At 33.7% G+C, this 20,060-nt stretch overlaps 1 pseudogene across 1 annotated transcript in view; it reads left to right on the top strand.

Moving 5' to 3' along the window:
* Window positions 1-14,572, top strand: part of LOC306670463 (proteinase-activated receptor 2-like) — a 30,836-nt pseudogene extending 16,264 nt beyond the window's left edge. The window contains exon 2 of the transcript in view: window positions 13,734-14,572. The product of the transcript in view is annotated as a proteinase-activated receptor 2-like (transcript). The remainder of the gene's footprint in view (window positions 1-13,733) is intronic.
* Window positions 14,573-20,060: the final 5,488 nt, after the last annotated feature.

Raw genomic sequence — 20,060 nt, 5'->3', positions numbered from 1 at the left:
GTCCAATACTTCCAAAATTTGTCATCTTGATAATGTGATTCTATTTATTGTCTTTTCTCATTCAAGCAGGAATATCTTTTACTTTTGATATATATTTTTTACTTTATACACAGGATATCCCATATATTATATAAATCTGGTTACTATTAAAGTATTCTAATTTAGCAAGGAATCACTGTGTTTAAGTTTCGAATATATGTCCTGGCATACTTTCATTAGTAGTGGACTAAATAAAACTCGACTTAAACTATATTTATATTTTTATTCTATTCTGTCATAATTTTATATTAAAAATATGAAAAGTCTTTCCCACGGCCTCTTCAGAACCACCTGAGTAGTGGAATAGACACTACCACACTACCACATTTCTGGAAGGTCACAAGAGAAATAAGTATTTTCCTTTAGACTTTGGGAAGCTGGCCAGCTCTTACTGCAAAGTGGGTCTTTGCCTCCAAACTTGGCATGGAGGTATAAGATTTTGTCACTGCAGAGTGTGAGTGGTAGTCAAGGGTCAATCCATACATTTGGCTGGACACAGCACAGCTTCACTACTGCAGGGCAGAGAGGAAAAATAGGACTGTGTCCACAGGCTCTGCCAGTGGAGAGGTCTACAATGGAAAAGCAAATCCAAGATCCAGCTTTCTCTGACAAAAAAAAAAAAAAAAGCAAGCAATATTTATTGCTGATGTTTTGAGCATGTTAAAATAAGACATCTAGAGACAAGTTACAAGTTTGCAGGAAATTTCCATTTTTAAGAAAGTTTTTATCTTGTCTTCTTAAGAGAAAATTGAAGATCCTATGTCAATCTGAACAATGCAAAATAAAAGGCAGAAAAAGAACCCAGATGTGAGAAGGAATGCAAATCACCATGCTAAGAAGCTGAGAAAATTACTCAGCAGGATCCAAAAATAATTAGGAACTGAGTGAGCATATTGGTAAAATATTAAAAGTACTTTGAAAACTTTTATGTGACATCGCATTTAGAAGATATTTTCTTCTTGGACTTTATCATGAAACTTTTCTGAAAATAGGGGGTTGACAGCCATTGCAACATTCTTTTTAAAAAAAAAAAACAATGAAAATGTGAGGTTTTTATAAAGATAAGTCTTAATATAGAGAAAGGTTTCGATGTTTTTGAGTGATACCTATACTAAAATTTAAAACCTAGGAAAACAAGAAATTTCAGACCCAGATGAATTTTTTTAATCCTTATAAATTTTAAGAAACAAACAAAAAAGAAAAAACAACACCAAACAATCTAAAAAAATTTCCAAGTATGAGTACCCCTGGGCAGAGTTCTAGAAATCTGTTGCTGCCTTTTTGGCTTTTTAGTTTGTTAGAGTATGAAAATTAACAATATTTTTATCTAGGCATATTAACAACAATGAATACATCAATTTTAATAAAACCTCCCAATGTTATTGGAAGAGTGAATTTTCAGTTTGTTGGTGGGTTAAAATTTGGTATGATGTTGGAACTTGCACTAATACTTTAGAAGTATGCATAATGTGGACTTTTGAATATTGAATATTTCCAAGATAGAAGGAAATCATTTCTCATCAATTTTGAGGAGAGGATAAGGAAAAAAAAAAGGAAACAACAACAACAAAAAAGCACCAGATAAGTAATCAGAAAGTAAAGATCAAGTAGATGGGACAGAATTACGTGGTATAAGAGAAAATGTATAACTAAACATAAATCATACAAGGGAAATTAGTTTGCAGATGGTCACTTAAGAATTTGAGATACTCAAATTCTTTGAATATTTGAATAGGCCCAACAGATCCCAGAGATGAAGTAACAACTACAACATTTGATATTGGTGAACCTCAATGTCCTCTTCAATGCTCAAGTTGAATAATTTAAAAGTAGTATAGCCTATATTTCTCTACTCCCCTCATGGATTCAACCTTCATTTCTATACTTAATTTTAAATTCTGCAATTATACAGTTACCAGATATATATATCATGTCGATTTGTCTCCATTTCTTCTCAGAATGCCTGTGTTGGTACTGCCAGGAGAGCCATCTAGAATGACCTTAGACTGCTCTTCTGGATAGGTTGTTTCTTATGCCCTCCGGCAGCCTTCAGAAATCAAACTTTACCAGTGATATTTTATGCTCACACTGCACAGCTAAGGTATGGAGAGTTGTTTATCATATACACATTCAAAATATGTGTGTATGTGTGTATTTGGTGTCAATTTGCCTAGTTAAGTAAAAGAAATGATATATTTAAATTTCAAATATCTGACTGAATTATGACTTTCTGTTCATAAAAACTATAGGAGACTTGGGAATTTATGTTGGGTAATTCATGGACCAATTTTTCAAACCCTGTTCTGACCCCCACATTCCTCATACCTAGTGCCTGGATGCTTTGGCAGGTGCTTGGGCTCCTTGGCAAGAATTTCCTTCACATCTTCTACGTATCCAGATACCCTTGAGTTCTGTGATCAGTTTGTTGGCACAAAACTGGTGCTTCATTTTGAACTTTCATATTAATTTTCTTTAAAGTTGCTTAGTAGACATTTGTTCTAAAAGTCTATACTAAAACAGAATAAAAAGTCTTCCTTTTGGGTTAACCAACCTGAATATATTCGATCACAGTGCCCAAATTATGATAGACACAGTATAATTGAACATTATTCAACAATCAGGAATATTTAGGGAGAAAATATTAATTTTCTTACCATGTGACTTTAAATCTATAAAAAATAAGAGAGCATCATACTACATATCACTATGAACATTTTGAATCTATATATACAAAACTAGCCTCTTTATATGTGTTTACATGTCTATGTTCATTTTTAATCACTTTTTCCTTACAAGAATCTTCTGAGTTTATCATCAATTTTATAACTGGAAACTCCAAAAGTAGTACAAATAAAATTTGTCACAAAAGTAGTACAAGTAAAATTTGTAAAACCTGATTTGCTACTAGTATTGGTTTTAATAAATTCTTACTAATTATTTCATGTAAGTTGAGAGCAGAATTCATAAAAATATGAACAATGAGACAAATTCAGTTTTTAGATTTACTTTTCCAACACAAATTCTAGTGAGGGTAGAATTTCAATAAATCATCATCTGACTTTAGTGTTTGTCAATCAAGTTTCAACTATATATCCCCATTTTAAAGTGAGTTTCACATTGTTATTTCACTTGTAAAATAATTAATAAGTAATGATTAAAGATAATCTTATCACATGACCAAATTATCAAAGATAAAACTATCAACATAAACATGTGAAAGAAAACTAAAAATAATTCCTAATGCCTAATACTTTGCCTTTGTCTAAATTTTTCTGATTACTTCAGAAATGTATTCTTATCCTTGGCTTATATGTCAGGACATAGACTGATGTATGCACCACGTTTAGTCACTATACCTTTTAAATCACTTCTAATTCATAGAATTTCACATTTATTTTCGTGCCATGTATTTTTGTTGTTTTGTTGTTGTTGTAGAATAATTTCCTCATTTGACCTGGTGATGGCCTCACATTCTTGACATGGCAATTGTCAACACTGTGATACTCCCTATGTTTCTATCTCAGGATTTTGTAAAATAATATTTGGTCCTAAATGACACAGTATAGTGTGAGTCAGGTCCAATTCACTGGAAACATAAATGTATAAAACATCTTTTAAATTTCTTGTTGTATCATCCAGAGGATACCTACTATCCAGTCATACTGATTTTAGTGACGTTTATAAGGATCAGTGCACTTAGGTGTTATCATCTTTATTTATTGGTACTTTCCTCATAATCATTCATCTATCAGTTCAAAAGTGATTGATGTTAGTTGCCTGGATCCATTCTTTCATTAACATTTGCAAAAAGAAAGCTCTTTAATTTTATCATTATTTTGAGTTTATTTCTTGGAATTCTTCAGACACAATTTCCCTTGTTGGCTATTTGGTTACTTTGAGATCAACCTGTATAAGAAAAAAAAATAAATTATTGATTGCTTCTTTCTCTGTATTTATCGGTATCTATAATAATTGATTTGTAGAAATCTTCAAAAATGATAAATTAGTTTCCTAAAGTATAGTTAGAATCTCAAATATTTCTCTCTATGTATATTTGATGTATTTAAATCCATCAAATATTTCTCTCTATGTATATTTGATGTATTTAAATCCATCATAGGTAATGATATTTGTTTTCAAATTCTAACTGGAAGTTTTAACAGATGGCCCTGAGATTCTTGCACATTAGTATTTATGCCCTATATAGACTCCTCCTTGAGAGTGAGTGATTCCTACAAATATGACCAAATATCTGACATGAAATGCTAAGTGGGGTTTTATAAATGTATCTAAGGTTCAAAATTAGTTCACTGATATCATACTGATGAGGCTCTCTCCCAAGGGAAAACAGCAGCAGTGAACACTTTATAACTAAAGAAAGCAAGCAAACAACTCCGTTTTGATTTTCTTTTGATGCAGAACCTGGCAAGAAATTGAGAAAAATTTTTAGCACCTGAGAGGATTTTCCCAGCGAACAAACAGCAAAGAAATAGGGTCATCAATTATACAACAGGAAGCAAATGAATTCTGTCAACAACCTGTGAATACAGAAGAAATCCTCAAGCCTCAAATGAGATTTGAGACCCAATCAGCACCTTGATTTCTGTTCATGAAGAACTCAGGAGGGGAAACAACAAAATTATGCATGCATTACCATGTCACCAAACCTATGATATTTAATAAAAGATTAGGACTGAATGTTATAATGCAGGATGGCCTTGTGTTCCTTGACATGAATCCCAGGTCACCAAAAGACAGTATTCTCAACATGTTGTTGTACTATATTCTCTTTGAAATCTGTTGCAATTAAGAATAAAAATATGCTTAGGTGAGAATTGATATGCACATTCCTGCTCTATAAGAGGTATGTCTCTCTCAGCCAGAATATTCATATCAATGATGTCCTTTTTTATGGTTTGGTGTGTAGTTTTCCCCAAAGACTGGCATTGGAGGTTCACTCTCCAATGTGATAGTGTTCAGAATTGGGACCTCTGTGAAGATGACTGTAGGTAGCATGGCTTTAACCTTGTCAGTGTATTAATCCATTAATGGATTCATAATTTCATTGTATTATTGGAAGGTGGTAGAAACTGTAGTAGGTGGGACCAAGTAGTAGAAGAAAGTGAGTCCTCAGAGACATGCCCTTATTGATGATAATTTGTCCCTTGTCCCTTCCTCTCTCCTTTTCGTTGTTCGCTGGCTACCATGTTATGAATGGTTTTCTTCTCTGAGCCCATTTGCCATAATGTTTCTGCCTTGGAGTCAGTGAATCATGATCTGAAACTTATGAGACTGTGAGCCAAAATAAATGATTCCTCCTCTAAGTTCATTTTATCAGGTATTGTTACGTGATAAGTAACAAAAAACTGGATAGGCCGAAAAAATGGTACCAGTTTAAGGAAGCCCTAGAATGTTGTAAGCAGAGCTTAGGCAGTTATGGTGTAATCTTAGAAGTCACAGAATTTCAGTAGGATTGCTATCAGTAAAGAATGTGTTCATGAAGTTTTAGATGGAAACAAGGACTCTATTGGAAATTGGACAAAAGGTCATTCATGTTACATTCTGGCAAAGAATTTCTCTATATTTTACTTTACTGAGATATTGTATGAGACTGTATTTAGAGGTGATGGATTAATTAATCTGGTGCAAAAATTATTAAAGCAGTTTAGCATTCAGGCACTGTAAATATGCTAATTGCTAATGATGTTAAGTATTTTTATGTACTTGTTCACCACTTTCATTTCTTGTTTTGAGAAGTGTCTCTTAAGTTTGTTTGTCTATGCATTAATTGGGTTATTTGGTTTTTGGCATTAAGGTTTTTTTTTGTGTGTATGTGTGTATTAGGGATTGAATCCAGGGTGATTATCCACTGAGTCACATTCCAGCTCTATTTATTTATTTATTTATTTATTTATTTATTTGTTTATTTATTTATTTATCTATCTGCATAATGAAATTTTCTAATTATGCAGCATACACATATGAATATATTACAGTGAATTATACCTATATTTATATCTATAAAACACTAATTTAAAATAAATACATAAATAGAATGAAAACCACTAGAAAAAGGGAACAAGGAAAATTTGTAGGAAAAACAAAGGGAAATTCTAGGTGAGGGTAAGAGGAAGTACAGGGCATAGAAAGAATGCGAATTATATTTCATGCATGCATGATTATGTCAAAATTAACTCCACTATTATGGATAACCATAATGCACTAATTAAAATATTTTTACAAAAACTATTGTGGTTTCAGAAAAAGTTCTGATTTTTACTTCTACCAAAAATATAAGTAATGCTTAATGTTAAAAAGCATAAAATGTTCAAATGTATGATGTATAAGACAATATAGAAGAGCATATAAAATCATTGTCTATAATTTTCTTTCCAATATAAGCATATTAAATTTACTTTAATTTGTTCTATAAGGTAGTGTATTTCTATAACATATTAAACAAGATATAAATATGTTAAACAATGATTCAAAAATTGGGCTAAAACAGTCACAAAACATTTATTTTTACAAAGTATATGTAAAATTTGATGAGTTACATATATATAAAAAAGAATAACTGATTTTTAATATACATATATTAAAAACTTTTACTCATTCTAGGTTTCAAGAACTCTTATGTTCAACTTTTCAGAATCTCAGTTTATAATCAGAGGTGATTATTAATATTATATTTTTATATATTCCTTTTGCTTATTTGTGTTAATTCATTTATCTATTTGATTGAGTCTTCACATTGAATTGTTGCTTGAATATAAGGAAAGAAGGAGACAACTCATATTAAATGATAAATTTTCTAGTAAAGAATGACATGCTAGGGCAGGAGTTGTGGCTCAGTGGTAGAGAGCTTGTCTAGCACGGGTTGAGGCATGGGTTTGATCCTCAGCACCACATAAAAATAAATAAACAAGGCATATAAAAAAAGAATGACATGCTATGGGCCTCTATTTTTTGAATCTACGTATTAATACTTGTAATATTATGTATATCTGTATATGTGTCATTCATTAAAAGCAATTGGTATGAATTTTAATTTGAAAATTTATTTTTTTGGAGCAGTCTTAAGTTCATAGCAAAATAGAACAGAAAATAGAGAGTTTTCAAATATTCCCTGTCCCTCAGTACACACAATCTCCCCTACTTCAACATCATCCCCATATTGCTGCATTTGTTAAAACTGAGGAATCGTTAATGACACATTTTTATTCATAGTCCAAACTTTACACTAGTTTTTATTATTAGGGTTCCACCTTCTATTGATTTTGACACTTCTTTAATGCTATATGTCTGACTACTACTATTGTATCATACAGAGATGTCACTTTACAAAAAGTCATTTGTACTCATTCTTTCTGCCACCCTACGCCCTATCAACCACTGATCTTGTCATCGTCTCCATAGGTTGGTTGATTTCTCCAGAAAGTCATGTAGAAGGAGTCATACACTTTGTAGTTTTTTTTTTTTTTTTCAGGATAACTTCTTTCATTAGTTATATAAATTTGTTTTCTCCATGTCTTTTCACGGCTCGATAGCTCATTTCCTTTGGTGTCTGGATATACCACAGTTTATTTATTCATCTACAAGAGGATATTTTGGCAATCATAAATATAGCTTCAAAAGCATCCATGTGCAGATATATATGTTATATAATGTGGACACGTTTTCAGTCTTTTTGGGTAGATATCAAGGCACATGATTGTTAGAACATATGGTAAGATTATGTATCATTTCATCAGAAACTGTAAGCTGTTTGCCCTGGTAGCTGTGCTATTTGTATGAGAGTTACCTTTATTCTATAGCCTTATTAAGACTTAGTATTTTCTGTGTTTTATAGTTTGGTCATTTTAATAGATGAGTAATGGCTATTTGTTGATGTTTTGTTTTGATTCTGTAATAGCATATTATGGAGGTCACCTTCTATAGATTGTATTTAGCCTATTCAAACTTGTGCCCATTTTTAAAGTGTGCTTGTTCAATATGGTTATTCATTTTCTTATTTTGATTTTTAAGAGTGCTCTATGTAATTTGGACAATATTACATTATCTGATATATTTTTCGAAATATTTTCTCCCAATCTGTGGCTTACCTTTTCCTCCTCTTGGAAAATTGATATTTATTTTAAATTAAAAAAAATCTACATTTCTCCATCCTTAAAATGCTATTCTATTTTCATTAAAAACAAATGATATCCATTTTCCATTTATACTCTCAATACCCAATGTCCCTCACATTATTTTTCTCTAATGACTCCCTCTTCACTCACCCCTTAAATCAAAATTTGTGGAGAAGAATATCATTATAAATAAGTCAGAGAGATCTGTACCTTTCCTATTATTTGGTTTCTAAAAATAAAAAAAAAAAACTATACAAATGTTCCTTGTTAAACTTATGAGATATTTTTTGAAATTGTTTTAAAATACAGCTATATGTTTAAAAAGGAAATATTTATCAATATTCACTGAAGTATCTTATTTTTGCTTTTCAAAATATAAATCTAAGTGGCAAGAACAGTTTTTTGAAATGTCATCTGGATGCTTTTTAGAGGTCATACTATATACTATATTATGATGCATGAAAAGATTTTTTGTAAGCAAATACATGCAAGAATAATTTGTGTGACATTTAACTACCTCCTTGTGCAATAACCCATAGCAATTATTCCACCACAACTACCAATAACTACAGTACAATGTAAAGGTCTATATGGTTAATGAACTGCTAAATTAGTGATAGCATTTTTCAAAAATTATAAACACAGTTGAAGTTACAAAGTGTAAACAGTATTTTCCCAATAAAAGGTTCTGTCTGAATTTCTACTAGCAAACTTAAACACATACATGGTTGAATATTAGACTGTGAAATGTTTGTTATACTATTCCTACTATTGTGTAGCAGTCATGGTTTTGAATCTAGAAAACCACAGGAGTTGATTTGGTTTTTTTAAGACATTATTATTCTCAGATACTTTTGTGTTTCATTCAAATACTTTTGTGATTTGTAAACAGATGATGAGCTTGGTGAACAAGAAAAAATGGAACACAGTTTAAATATGAACTGTTATATAGCTTAACATATTAAGTTACTCGCTATTTGTTATTAAAATACCAAGTCTAATGGAAATACCATTATATAGAAAGGAGTAGGATGAAAGAAACAATATGAAGTACTGAAGGTGTTGCCCATATCAATATCCTATGTTAAATGATATTTGTTACCATATCTATTTTTCTTCAATTCACACCTCACTTGACCCATTGAAAGCATCTGAAAACCTTGAGCTTTCCCTTGTCTTTTGCTATCTTCACTTTGCTTTTTAGAGAGAACACCACTTTCTTCCTCTCTTTTTTCCATTAGTGCCTTCTCCTTATCTCTGTGAACACTAATATTGAAGTGTCTCATTGTCACTTGACAATGACTCCTCAGTAAACTAATTCACTAATTAATTATGTCTTGTATAAAGCATCTATATACTGATATTTTAAAAAGGTAATTCTCCATGGACATTTTCACCTTTACAGTCCACACTTTTGGGAAAAGAGTATTGGCAAATTTGCTCCAAGATGATTGAGGAGTAAACATGCATGTGTGATAGACAGATAATGGCTTTCCTAATCATGAAAAATATAAATATGACATCATAAATGCAAAAAGAGAATTAAAGATGTAATTGAGGTTGTTAAAAAATGATCTCAAAATATAGAGATTATTCTATATTACTTATTTAGTTAAATTCAATAAATCTTGAGTGTCCTTAAAGGCATAAGAGGAAAATAGAAAAGTAATGGTCAGAGTGAAAAGAAATACTATCCCAGCCATTGCAAACTTTAAAGACATAAAAGCCCATGATCCATGAACCAAGGTGTTTGGGCAGCCTCTAAAGCAGAAGAGGCATGAAAATTAATTCTTCCATAGAGCCTCTAAAAAGGTAGGTAACCCTGCTAATGCCTAGGCTTTGGTCCAGTGAGAACTGCCTCAGACATCAGAACCACAGAACTGTGAGATATTTGTGCCTTTAGCCTCTACTGTGTGCTCTTTGGTATAACACAGAGAAAACTAATACACCTTGAAATCTAGAGGTGACATTTTGCTCCAGAAAGACTTAAAGAATTTTATCCTCTCAATCCATTGCATCACATTTTATATTGATGAAACCATAAACTTTCCTCTATCTTCTTTCCTCCTGGACTTACATTTGCTTACTTTCTAGACTTAAGCTTCAATTTCTTCCTCATTTTATTGAATAGAGAAGGGGAATATGTGACAATTGATGTATATGAGCCCTGTCTTAGAATTTGAACTTCTCTATATTTGCGCAGTTCTGATATATGTAGAATGTGACATCATGCTTTTATTGCACAATCCTGTGAGGACTGAGGCTCAAGGACCCCACATTGAGATCTTGGTGAGTAATAAATTGTCGGTTCTCTGGTCTAGTGACCTCATACTTTCTATCACATATATATGGATGTGTAGAAATTCAGTAGGTAGGAAAAGAAAAAAAAAAAATAACCACTTTATGTTGAAGATTCCAGAGGAACTGCTTTTGTCATATGATAAGAATGCCAAATATTATCTAAATTTACAAAGCAACCCCTGGGAGTTCTCAAGCTCCTTGGCTGCTTCTGTTTCTCTACTCAAAATCTTAACATGAGACTTTTCATTCGGTTGATTTTTCTATCTCGAGCACCACAATTTTGGACAACTAAGAGATAAGGATGAAGATCATCATTGCTAGGTAGAGGGACTTTGTCTCTCCACAAGGAATACAGTAATGTTTTCCCACACCCTGAAATTCTACTTAAAATGTTTATCACTGAATTCTATCAGTACATATTTTTGTTTTATCAGAAATATTTTGCACCTTAAATATCATTTGTGAGAAAATACATAGTTTAAGAAAAATGTTGGTAGAAACAACCAAGGTCATGTGTGTGACCTTAGCCTTTTATTTTACTTTAATTTTCTGTGTCATGATGATTAATATCTATAAAATGAATAATATTATCACTTTTGATAATGAAATCAAGGCAGTTTGATCAGAATATGGAAATGCATGACATTTTGTGACAGACATTTTGTCTAGGAGACTTTATTCTTTTCTCTTTCAAACAGTGAATTACATTATTTGCATATTTAGTGTAAAGATAATAGGTTTCTCTATGGCAAAACTCTTTTGGTAATTTATCCATAATTGAATTGGGTTCTTAGTTGGCATCTCATGTGCATGTGAGTTTATGTACTTTAGCAACTTTGCATTATATTGCGTGGGTTACTGCTTTACAACATTATGCACCAAGGAGATAAATGTCAAGCTCAAGAAGTTCAGATTCATAATTAAATCATCGGCCCTTCTCCTCATACATGGTGCATAGCAAATGGCCCTTTCACTTTTAACTAATGCAGAGTTACTCTATTTAACTTGACTAGTTTTTTTCTTAGCTCCGATATTATCTGATTAGAACTATTAGTTTTCAAAAATATTAGCAAAAACATATTGCAGCATATGTTTCTTTAAAAAGATGTGTGACCATCTTCACTTTCATGAAATTTTGAAGGGTTTTGTGTGTATTACATACTAAAAATGACAGTAGGCTTTAGTTAAGTACCACATTATCTTATGTATTATTAAAAATGGGGAAATAAATACAAGTTGACAAGTACCAATAGTTTTGAAAAGTTATGAAGGAATTACTTGATATGTTTCATACAAATTTTATACCTGTGTTAGGTTTCAATATGAAACTGTTTGAATGACTGAAATATTACAACTTTATATTAATCACCTCAGATTACAGAATATAGGAAATAAAGAATTATTATTTTTGTGCTGGTGGGTTAAATATTTCAGAGAATCATAACAATTGATTTTTTAAGAGCATCGATGGTCTCATCAAACCAAGTTTGGAATAAGCTTCAAATATAATTAACATTGGGTACATTAAAATAGATTTACAAACTTGTGAATGTTATCCTACTTAAGAAATTGGGCAATGAAAGCATGAAGGATATAGTGTCCATGTATTGTTTTTCCTACAACCTTTGAGAAACTGCCTCTCTTTAACTCCATGTAATTAGAGTAAAGCTATCAGTTCCACAATCCTGCCTTTTATGCCATAAAAATGCATACAAGACCCAAGCTGGCTTAAACCTATATATATCCTATCTCCTTGAAGTGATTATGTTAGGTCATGGCTAAGTGACTCAAGAAAGAACAAAAATCATTATTTTCTAATTGAGTGCTGCAGATACTATATGCTTGAAGTGACAAAGCATAGTTTTACATTGTGGATTTAATTGTCTAAGAAAACAGTATAAGAGAAAGTAGAACTAGTGAAGACAGATGTATAAGGGTGTGAGAGCATATGTGCATGTACATATAGATGTATATATGAGTCTGAATGAGTTTGGTGTGGTGGTATACACCACTAATGTCAGTCACTTAGGAATCTGAGGCATGAGGGTCATGATCATGTTCAAGTTCAACTTGGGCAACACAGGCATGATAAAAGTTAAATATACAAAAGCTTTCACAAAATTAGCTTAGTTTATTTCCAGAAAAAAAATTATTTTATCAGAGATTATCACTGGATTTTACAGTGATTTGAGGAAAATGTGTAACTTTTAGTCTCGGAAGGAAAATGATTGTGGAAATTTTATTTTTTCATCTTTAGAGTCATCAGGAGCAGATATAAACCAATCAAGTGCATTTTAGGACCAAGTGTTTGTTTAGCTTCCCATTTAATTGCCTACTTTGTTTTGTTTTGTTTTTTTTTTCACTTGAAAGACTTTTTCTTCAAGTGCTTTGCCAAGTACCCAATGTATTTGCAACTTACATTTGGCTCTTGATTATCTCTTGGGATTAGTACACTATAGATTACCTGTAACAAACCTTATTTTCAGAATTTATTGACATTGCTATCTTCTCCACTTGTAATTAAGTCATTTCCTGACATTCAGTCTGTTTTCTAGCTAGTAAAGATAGTTTAAAAAATCAAACTAATTTCTGACTGCATTTATACAGTGTAAAATACTACTAGTCATCATACTGGAATGAGGTTTTCAATATATGAGGGAATATTATCATCTATCCAAGAGGTACATGTCATAAATCAAAATGTTTAATTGCTATATTTGATTTCAAATGCCAGAATGATACAGTCACTGAAACTTAGGATTATAAACAACAAGCTTTATAAATTCTTCTTTGTGTTGTAGGTATGAGGATAAGAGGAACTGCAAAGGGTAGCTAGCCATTTTGATCCTTCTCTCAAATCATCTTTGCTAATGACTTGTTGATTTATTAAAGAAACTTTTTTATAATTATGTACATAAATGTAATGCAAAGGACAGATACCAAGAAATATTCATCTAGAAACTGATCTGGACCTGGGGAAGTGTGTGCACAGGCTCTGACTAGGTGAAAGGGGGGATATTTTAGGGCGTGTGGAGTGTCCACGAAGTTTCAAATCAGTAACAGCAGATTTTCCAACTTCTTGACATCTGAGCTGATAGAAGGATATGAAGTTGAAGCATGGTGTGGCTACTAGGAGATACCAACCTACTGGTAGCCTCTGACTCCTGCAATCACGTCACAGGAGCTGTGCTGGGCAATGAATCCAAGGCTTTTCACATGCTAAGATCCAATAGAACCTCTAAAGAAGAAGTCTTATTGAAGAAAGAAGTACTCTGCTGTGATTTATATGGCCAATCAGTCCTTAGCAGACCTCATGTCTGATATCTGGTGCCTACCATATACAGAGCAACAACTGGATTTATGGGGACTCTCTTTGCAAGGTGCTCATTGGCTTTTTCTATGGCAATGTATACTCTTCCATTCTTTTCATGTCCTGCTTCAGTGTGCAAAGGTCATTGTGAACTCCATGGTACATACCAAGAAGAAGGCAAACATTGTCATTAGTGTCTCCCTGGGAATATAGCTGCAGATTCTGCAGTCACAGTCCCCTTGTATGTCATGAAGCAAACCATCTACATTCCAGCCCTTAACATCATGACCTGCCATGGTGTTTCGCCTGAGGAGGTGTTGGTGGGGCACAGGTTGAATTATTCCTCTCTCTGGTCTTTGGAGTCTTTATGTTCCCAGCCTCCACTTATGTGCTCATGATCAGAAAGTTCCAATCTTATTCCATGGATAAACAGTCAGAAAAGAAAAGGCAGAGGGCCATCAAACTCATTATCTCTGTCCTGGCCATGTACTTGATCTGCTTCACTCTTAATAACTTTCTGCTCATGGTATATTAATTCCTAATTTAAAACTAGGCCAGAGACATGTCTTTGCCCTATACCTTATAGCTCTCTGTCTACCCACCCTTCAAAACTGCATTGACCCTTTTCTCTATTACTTTGTTTCACAAGATTTCAGGGATCATGGGAAGAATGCCCTATTTTGTGGTAGAATCTGCATGTAAAGCAAATGCAATATCCTCACCACAAATAAATTCTCTAGGAAATCCATCTCTTATATTCAAGTCAACCAGTGTCAAAACCTCCTCTTGAGTTTTCTAGCTTCACACAAAACATGAAGCTTTACGGGAGAATGTGAAGCTGGCTTACCATTGTAGGGAGATGCCTGTTATTTCTTTCCTATCCTTTTTTTCTTTTTCTAATAAGACTTGTGGTAGCCCCTTTATTATTTTTTTTTCTTAAAAAATTTCCGGATTTATTCAGATGCAATTGCCCAGTGGGAATTAATAGACTTTTAGGGTTTGCAACCTGCTGCTTACTGTAAGCATACATTATGAAATAGTTTCCACATTGAAGACAACACACGTTTTTGTCATTCATATATTATTTTACTTTTTGCCCTTTTCCCCTTGTGGTGAGAACACAGTTAAATACATTCTGTTAGCAAATTTTAAGTATAGACACGGCGTCACTCCCTGGAGCCTCTATGCTGCACCTGACATCTCCAGAGCTCCCTCCTCTTGCTCAGCTGAAGCCTTGAGTGTGGGCTCTTGCCTGGGTCTCCAGAACTTCACCGTCCTGTTTTCCCTCAGGGGTCTTCCCATGTGTAAGGGAAATGAAGGGTGGGGAGGGTGTGGGGGAAGGAAAGACACTGGCATGAGACAAACATCATCACCTTATGTACATGTATGATTACACAAACGGTGCGACTCTACTTCTTATACAACCAGAGAAATAAAAGTTGTACCCCATTTATGTACAATGAATCAAAACTTTTTAAAAAAAGGTATATTCAGGGTGAAACAGATAATATAGCTGGGTTAGTGTGGAATCCAATAGGGATACGAACCTGAGACTCGTCAAAAGTTCTGGGAAAGGAATGGAACAGAGAGAGGCTGTTAATTCTTAACCAAGGAGGTATTAGCAGAAAGGATGTATATGCAGCTTGTCCCAGGATTGCTACAAGCTTCCTTGTTTGCATGAGAATAGTCTTCCACAATAGCAAAGACATTTGTTCAGAATTCTACTACTCAGATGTCCCCAAAACTAAACTAACAGAGCAAGATACAAACGGTAATAAAAAGACAGAAACTCAGTTACCTGCAAAAAAATGCCTGGAATGAAGAGTAGGTTTCCATCTGAAACTATTTCTTCTACATCTGGGGTCCATCTTAGCCTTGTTAGGTCTTAAGTCGTCAGAGAGCATCAGTCTGATCCACTGATTTTACAAATGAGGAAACTAAAAATGGTGAATGGCCTGTTTAGAGTCAGATTTCCAACCAATAGCAGTGAGATAATTCAAATGTTCAGTGAGCAGCATTCTTGTACACTTCATTAAAATCACTGGGAATCTTGATAAAAGTATAGGTTCCTCAGCTTCAGAAAGAAGAACTCAGACTACAGGAAAAGGGACATTTTATAAACGTGTGTGATATTTATACAAGTGAGTTTGAGAACCACTGAACTGAGCTTTGCTGCCAGTTGACAAGTTACCACAACATTTTCTAAAAAGAAAAACTAATAAGAATGTTTTGTACTGGGCATAGTATCATAAACCTGTAATACTAGTGGCTAGGGAGGCTGAAGAAGGAGGATCACAAGTACAATGCCATCCTCAGCAAGTTGGTGAGGCCCTGAGCAATTTGGTGAGACCCTGTCTCAAAATAAAAAATTTAAAGTTAAAAAAAAAAAAAAATTAAAGGGGCTGGAGATATTGCTCAGTGGTTAAGCAGCGCTGGGGTTAATCACTGATATGAAAAAAGAAAAAAGAAAAGAAATATTCATTTCCAATATAAATAAATATTTATTTAAAATTCTAAACATCTATATCTGGCACTGTTAAGATTGGAACAAAACACACATTAACTCTCCATTTCACTCACCTGTTTTCTAAGGATTTTAAGTCTGTGGCAATAAATGAGTCCATGGCATTCATAGCCACTGTTGCTAGCTTGATTCTAACTCACCTTCTTCACTCTGAAAATGCCATCCTTGTAATTCCATCCACAACTCTTGTTTTATTTCCTACCATCTGCAGAGTTGCCCCTCTTTGCTCATTTACAAATTCTACATGGCTTCACACAGGTCAATCAAATTGCACAGCTATTATGCATTTGCACCTTGTCCCTCTGTGTGATTGCTTTTCCAGAGAAATATTGCTTCTCCAAAGTATTTGACACAAATAGTTTGTGTCCTCCCAAAGCAGTAAGACCCAGGCAAATAGGGCCACATGCTCACAAGTTATCACAGAACTGGCACTGCCTCAAACACAAGTAGTCATAAGGCAGTGGCCTCTATCATGACTAAGTACAGCTCTGAAGTCCCTAAAAACAACATTGATGGCTTCCATTTAGGTAGGTGGGTGCTCTATAAAATTTATTAATATACAATTACATATTTTCAGTTGTATACATATGAAAAAGAGCCTCAAAGTTGTATACACCTAACTTACCCTTCTCTTGTCATGTACCCATGAACCGAAGTAGAACCTTAAATAAAAGAAGTCCCAGTATAAACTAACTGAGGCTGAGCAAATCTATCAGTGAATTAAATCAGAAGTGATTGTTAGTTGGGCATGGTGGCTCACACCTCTAATCCCAGAGGTTCAAGAGGCTGAGGCAGGAGAATTGTAAGTTCAAAGCCAGCCTCAGTAACTCAGCAAGGCCCTAAGCAACTTCATGAATCCTGGTCTCAAATTAAAAAAATAAATAAATAAAAATGATTGGGAATGTGGTTCAGTAGTTAAATGCCCCTGGGTTCAATCCCTGGTACCTGCCCCACCAAAGTGATTGTTTATTTAAATAGATCTGAATGGGTATGGTGATTGTTTTCTGAGAACTGAATATGAATAAGAAATTGTAAGGAAAGTGTGTAGTTAGAAAAAAACGTATTTCTGCACATATGAGTTAATGCTTCAAAATTAAAAACAATATCAAGAATAAATAATATATTGTATATATTTAATGATATTTATTATCTCCATATGATGAACAGTTTTTACACTGATACCTCTATGTAGATGTTTGGATTGGAAAGAAACTCAAGAAAAGCAGTAGAAATTTAGAGAAAAATAGAACATTTTCCGTTACTAGAACCTACACTTTGGCACAACCTTCCTCTTTATCCGTTTTTCTTAATGAAACAACAATTTAATTCACAAAAATACTGATCTTTCATTTCAGTTTTGTTATCAAAGCATTTAAAATGTGTCAAGAGTCATATAATTGGGCTTTGGTTTCTCAAAGTCCAGGATGTCTTTCTTAGTGATACTCATATGTTGGACATGGCAGAATCACAGTTCTCTGGCTTTTAATGAGATCCAACACATAGTTACAGTTGTCCCAGCGGAGCCCTGAATCGATTTTCTTTTTTTTCTCCTAGACTCTCACTTTTGTAACTACAAATAGTTATTGCTAGCAAAGCAACTCTAAGAAAACATTACAAACCATTAAACAAAAAGTGTCCCTGAGCTTTTATTTTTTTATAGAAGTAATGTGAAGATTGAGTTTGAATTGAATGAGTCAAATAACCAGATCAGTTACAAACAGAGCTTTAAACAATTAGATGAAATAGAAAACACATATAAATATCTCACAACTTCAGATCAACAAAAACATGAACTTTCTGTCCACTAACCTGGGAAATGGAATGATTCAAGCATAAACAGAAAGCATCTAGGAATTGCAGTTTGATACGTACTTACTGCTTACCTTCTATGTGCTGGATCTAGACTTCTGGGATACAGAAATGATTTTTTTGTTGTTATTGTTGGTTTTGGTACTGAGGATCGAGTCCAGGGTGCTTTACCACTGAGCTACATCCCCAGTTACTTTTTAATTTTTGTTTCGATATAAGATCTTGCTGAGTTGTTTAGAGCTTTGACAAATTGCTAAGAATAGCCTCAAACTTGGGATCCTCCCACTTCAGCCTTCCAAATCACTGGGATTACAGGCAAGTGCCACCATCCCCAGAAGAAATGGATTTTTTTAAAAAGACAAAACTTTGTTCTTTTGTATATTGCAAATTCTTTCTTTCTCTATTTTTCCCTGTTTTCTTATCTATTCCATTATATTAAAGACCAGTGATGGATAGGGCAATATTATACTTGTACATCAATCTACTTTAATTAATAGGACAGCTTTTTGCCTTCATAATACTGACAGTTTGGTATACTTGCATGGCATATAGAGTTGCAAAAAGATAAGTTAATTGACTTTCCCTTTCCAAAATATTGGTACTTAAGATTTAAATTCAGATTTTTAAAATACATTTAATTAATGAATCTAAAATTCTTAATTGTGAAAGGGGCAAGAGTGTTGATAATGGAAATACTATCAGTCTCAAATCTATAGTAACTCTCTAATATATCAGCAATTTTACATCCATATGAAAATAATCACCTTTTTGAACCCCGTATTGCCTATAATATGACTTGGTATTTGTACTCTTAAGAAAAATACTAATGGTTAAAATAATTCAATTCCCTGTTTTGAGGACAGGAAACCTACTGCTATTTATGAAATCTCTCCAGCCGAATTATCCACTTAATTGCATCCACTGGATGGACAGGACTGTTAAGGTACAAAGAAACCCATTTAGGGAAGTCTTGACCCTGGGACAGTTAGAAAATCACTTCTGTTTCCTGTTCCTGCCACCGTGTGCATGGACAGTTGACCGACTTTTACTGAGAGACTTCAAAATTGTTGCAGCTATCATCAGTTCACAAATTGCTCTTTTTCCCATAGCAAAGACAAGTTCATTTTCTGCAAGTTTGCAAAGACTCTTCACTGGAATATAAAGTGGGGTTGTCAGAGGGGGGAAAAGAAGCATGCTTTTCCATCAATCAGATTCAATAGAAAATGAAGTCTACTGTAAAATTGCGCTTCTGTCATTCAAGGTCAAGGGATAGTTAAATAACATCACTCAAAGGATTCTGAAGCAAGTTTTCTCCCCTCTCCCTGTTCCAGAATCTATGAGATTGCTTCTTCCTCTTAATGCCCTTTACCTAGGAAAGTGGGAGCAAAGCAATGTCATACAGGAAAGTTTTATTACTTAACAAGGAAATTACATTTTCATGCTAGAGTGTATATATTCCTAGCTGGTTCTCAAGTTTTCATTTGCCCTCCACGGATCTCAATTTTCTCTGCTTCTCCCCTCCTCTCTTCTGTGCTCTGGGACCCTGGCATTTACATTCTATATGACTCTCTTGTCTTCCGACTTTTCTTTTTGATATAGTCTTGGAAGTGAACATTAGGATGTTGTTCAAAGAAGCAATGAGGGATGAGTATTTTGTGTCAGCTGCATTAAAGATGAACCCAAAGCAGAGTGCTGCACCTTTTGGGAGATTTTACAGCTATTATTGTATCTACTCAAGCTCAGTGAAAAGACTGTAGCCATCTGAGACTGAAGAGCTATCTGCAGTATTAGTGTACTGAGGCTAAAAGTGCCAAGGTATCAGAAGAAGGAAGAATTGTTATTGGTCTCAGTTCACTGTGGTTCTTCAGGTGGAGAGTTCTTTGAAACAACTCATGATCTCTTGCTATATGGATGATTTTAAAACCTGGTACCACCAAAAAGGATA

The sequence above is a fragment of the Sciurus vulgaris genome, assembly GCF_902686455.1.
Source record: "Sciurus vulgaris genome assembly, chromosome: 10".
In the NCBI taxonomy this organism is placed as follows: Eukaryota; Metazoa; Chordata; class Mammalia; order Rodentia; family Sciuridae; genus Sciurus; species Sciurus vulgaris.
Note: the sequence above shows the minus strand (reverse complement) of the source record. Positions and strands in the feature narration are given on the sequence as shown.